This window comes from Pterocles gutturalis, unplaced genomic scaffold, assembly GCF_000699245.1.
Source record: "Pterocles gutturalis isolate BGI_N339 unplaced genomic scaffold, ASM69924v1 scaffold16709, whole genome shotgun sequence".
Lineage (NCBI taxonomy): Eukaryota > Metazoa > Chordata > Aves > Pterocliformes > Pteroclidae > Pterocles > Pterocles gutturalis.
Window position 1 is genome coordinate 38,562 of NW_010128554.1, and position 4,929 is coordinate 43,490.

The window sequence follows — 4,929 nt, forward strand, 5'->3', positions numbered from 1 at the left end:
CCTGGGAGCTGGCTCTGTCGGTGACCTGGGGGGTGAGAGGGTGTTTGGTGACCAGCCACAAGCCCCGCTGCTACGGACCAGCCCCCCAGTGAAAATAACCCCCCAGGGTTCTGCACCCATGGAAACAGCAGCTCGATGTAATGGTTTTATTTGTTTTCTCAGTGGAAAGCAGTGATACATGCAGTTGGCACAAGACTTGCTAGGCATCAGTGTCATAAATATCCACACGGAGAGAAATCCTAATGTCAGCGGGCAATGAAGACGAGCATCACTTAAATCCTAGCGTTAACCTGAGAAGGAAGGGAAGGATGCGGAGGAGGCAGAGCGGGCTGGCACCTCCCCAGTGCAACTCTCTGCGTTGGCCCTAATATCTGCTGGAGCCGCCTTCACTTCTCTTCTTGCTGTGTGGTTGGTTCAGAAATGAAGATGAGATGCAGTTCAGCTCCATAGAGCTAATGAGCTTCAACGGGAGAAAAAATATTTGAGGTGAGAGATGCGAGAACGAGGAGCTCAATTACGCTCACCTTTGGAGCCTCGAGCATATTTACACTCATGTTGGTACTGAGCAGAAGTTGCTTTCTGATTTAATCTGCTCGAGGGTGGTTTAGAAATCACTTGTGAGCGTTTTTATAATTGCAGCTTTCCAATGGCATTTCCCATCCCAGCTGCAGCTGAACAGACAGCCCGGTCCCTCTGCTCGCCTCTGTGCCAAAAGATTTATTCCTAGTAGTAGCAATAAATAATTACGCAAGTATTGCTCTGCAGTTTTCTCACCTACTTCTCTTGGCTGGCTATGGCGAGTGCTGGACCAGGTGTGGGAGGTTGCTCTGGCCGCAGGAGAAGCACCGATGAGACAGTTTCTCTGGACAGAGATGTCTCCGATGCCCTGGCCATGTGCTTGCCATGCCACGCCGGGATCTCAGAGCAATGCGGGAATGCTTCTCTGCCTACAGACATCCCATGCAGCATTAACATCGATGGGCTTGTTCATCCCATGGACATCCTACAGACAATCAAATGGATTGTTTGACAGATGTTGTGTGCTGGTTGGCTGTAGCACACGGTTACGCTGCGGTTTTTTGTGTTTCAGTCCCACAGCACCAGGTGAAGCATCCTTAGCATGGTCAGGTAGGTGAGGATACAGAAGCACAGACACGAAGGGAAACCCAGAAATGATTATTTTATGTTCAGGTCCTGTGAACGCCAGCCCAGCATACCCTCAGCCAGAGCTGCTCTCGCCGTGATGCTGAGCCTGCGGAGCCACGTGCGAGCCCAGGGTGGGGTCCCGCACCCCAGCAGCAAACGCTGTGGGTGCCCGCGGTGCACAGGCCGACTGGTGCGGCTGTGACAATGCAGAGACCAGTGTGACAGCTGGTTTTTACAGCTGGCATTGCAGGGTTACAGCTCCAGGGCAATGCCCACCTGGGGCTCCTCCTGCCAAGGGAAAACCAAGGAGTGCAGGTACCAGAGGTGTGCCGGGGTAAGCAGCAGGAAAAACCCCACCCAGAGGAACTGTAACATTCTCCAAGTTGTCCTCTAGCAAATCCTCCTAAAAGACTTTTAAAAAATGTATTTCTTTATGGTGCTGCACTAACAGGTGATGTATCCGTGGTGTTCTGGTGTTGATGCAGTGATCTGTGATGGGTCTGCGAGTAAATGCACATGTCTGAGAGAGAGCACAATTAGTACTGTCCAAGCATCAGTCAAAATGTTCCTTCCAGAATAACTGTACCCAGGTGTGAGCAACATCTGGCTGTTTGGCTTTTGCTGGAAAACACCCGTAGTTTGGTGTTCCCGCAGATCTCTTCTCCTCCAGACCAGACGGGGTTCGTGTTCTCTCCAGCTCCTCTTCGTGCTCAGCGCGGTTCTAGGCAATAGGTGGGGGGAGATGTTTTATGAACTGTTGCCTTTCCAAAATGAGAATTAGTTGCTGTTTCCTTAGCAGATGAGGCGGAACTGTCCCTTTGCCCACTGCTGTGGGATATGGTGGGTCACTAAATCTGCCTGACTTGCATGCACATTCAAGCCATGTTTTCCACATAAGGGCTCCAGGGAGAGCTTCTAGAGCACGGGGCAGTTATTTCTTGTGAATAAAATTATTCTGAGCAGCTCCTTCTTCACACTTCAGCAATGGCTGGGAGCAGGCAAGCTTTTACCCTTGCCTCTTTCCAGATGCATCTGTGCTCTGCAATCCAGCTGTGGATCAGGGCTTTTCTGGCTGCCTGGAAGCACTCAGAGTATCTCTGCTTAGTGGGGACATCACTCATTACATTTTTGTCACAGTGAGAATTTTCTCTCCCTTCTTTTTCGTCGGTGCCTGCTGTATTGAACAAATAACTCTGCCTTCCGAAGGAGGAACGCGAGATGGAGTTTCCCAGCAGCTTCCCTCTGGCTGACGGCTGGTCACCGGTAACGAACGTGGGGCCATTTTCTTTCTGACTGTGGTTACTCCCCAAAACTGCTCCCTCATCTCTTCCGAGACACTTCAGCTCTGAGCAGACCGCTTCTTTCTGTGCTGGTCTTGGGGAGGGAAGCCTTGGAAAACTGAACACTTGTGGAAAGTTGGGTTTTCCTGCAGCTTTTTCTTTGGCAGTTGGGGGATGAAGTTCACCGTTTGGGGAGGAAGAGTTGCCCTGTGAGCAACCAGTGCTGGAGCTTCTACTGTGTGAAGAAGCCTTGGAGGAGCAGAGCTTTCCTGCACGGGTGTAGAGCTGTGCCAGGGGGTCCTCTCTGGACCAGAACTCACCTTCTGCAGGCGTGACTTTTCCCAGCGGCACCACATTTGAGATGAAATTGGTCAATTTACATTTTGCCGTTTCTTGCTGTGTCCCCCCAAGGAATGGAGCCCATGACCTGTCTTCAAGGGTCTTCAGGGTCTGAAGGTCCTGAACCTTACAGCTGCTTTCAGGAAGGCCTGCGATGGTGGGTCTGGCGAGGTGGCAGATGGATTGAATGTAATCGTCGCTGGAGTACGAGTCTGGGCTGGCTGCAGCGCTTCCAGCATGCTTTGGGTTGCTGGTTGGGTCTTCCATCGCTTCCTCATGGGTTTCACGTATGGTTGGGAGAGGCTTTGTAAGGCTCAGTCTTATCCGGGGTGCCATGGCTGCAAAGAAGAGACCAGACACGGTCAGCATGTGGAACCAGGTAAAAAAATTCTGGGCTTGTTTCTGTAAACTCCATGAGACCTGAGCCACCCCACACTTTCTTGTGGCAAACAGCGGTGTTTACAGAAACTGTATTTTAAAGGTAGATACAAAAGAAGCCAAGTGATTAAGTGCAGTAGAAAATAGAAGGTTCATGAAAGAGACCAGTGACTGTGCTCCCTTCTGGAGCAATGGAAGGGGTTGGCAGCCGAAGCAGTGGCCACCGGTGCTCTGTCCGGGCTGTGGCAGCAAGGGACAAACCACCCTCATTATTTCACACTCCTCTGGGCTGTTCACTGTAACAGGGCTCTGCCTTCACACGGTGTCCGAACAGGCAGGAGCTGATCCCAACCGGAGAGGAGCGGCCCTACCCCAGGGAGCATCACGGAGATGGAGGGACATTGAAGCCGATCTCTCTGGAAGCTGTAGGTGATAACATACTGTGGCAGCAAGGGACAAACCACCCTCATTATTTCACACTCCTCTGGGCTGTTCACTGTAACAGGGCTCTGCCTTCACACGGTGTCCGAACAGGCAGGAGCTGATCCCAACCGGAGAGGAGCGGCCCTACCCCAGGGAGCATCACGGAGATGGAGGGACATTGAAGCCGATCTCTCTGGAAGCTGTAGGTGATAACATACAAACAGGTTCGTTTTCATCACTGCCAGGGGTTCATAAATGTAGTTATGGGTTGGCAGAACCTTCTCTGAATGCTTACATAGAGTCAAAGGGATTAAACTCATGTTCTTTATATTCAAATAGTTATCCTCAACTCTTTCTAGTATGGGTTTTCATCAAACTGCTCCCATCAGTAAGGTAAATATTTCACAAATATTTGATATCACAATACATTTGATAACTGTATTGATAATTTTTTTTATCAAAATGCTCTCCTCTGTGCTTTGCTTATCTCCCTTCTGGCAGAAATGACCCGGATTCAATTTCCTTTTTTTTATTTTTTTACTATCCCCACCCCAATGGAATTTCTATCTGAATAGTCTGCCAACACAATACAGCTTTGTTGTGTGATTAAACACAAGAGTGCTTTGCTGGCTATTTTAATGCCTTGCTTGTTGCTGGGAACAGATCTGCCTTTGTTGCCCCTCTCTGCAAAGCTGCAGCTCACATACAGCAGCTCGTGCCGAGCCCAGGGCAGAGCTCACAGGGTGTTCATCCCTCCCCAAGTTGCTGCTGGCTTTTACTGGTTTTCATCCCAGGTGCTACTGGTAAAGTCAGCCAAGGTGGGATTTGCTGAACTGAAAGCAGGAGACGCTCACCTTAGACCTCACAGCCTTTTTATTCCCATTTCATGATCCTGTCTGCTCCTCTCCTCTCACTGCTTTAAGCACTAAGAAGATGCTTGCCCCTCTCCCTCCCTCCCAGCCCCTGCCCAGGCTCAGCAGTGCCCGGATCCAGGCCTGCTCCCACCCAGCATCCTGGGGGACACCTGGATTCTTCAGATAATAGACATGGGCACGTCGTGTGAGCATACGATAGTGCTAATCATTAACCAGCTCCTGCTAACGTGCCCTTCCTCTGGAAGGAAACTGAATTACCAGTTCACAGTACAACTCTTCCGCTGGGATGGATCAGCTCCAGCCCGGATGCGATCCCCTTCATCCCAGTCACCATGCTGACATCGCCCCGCTCTGGCAGAGCCCAGCCACACTGAGGTCACCTTCCCGCCCGCCCCACAGCACCCACCGTCCTGCGGGCACCCCTGGAGAGAGCAGCCCCCCTACCCTGCATCCTCCCTCCCCGCCTCGCCCAGAGCATCCCCGGCTGC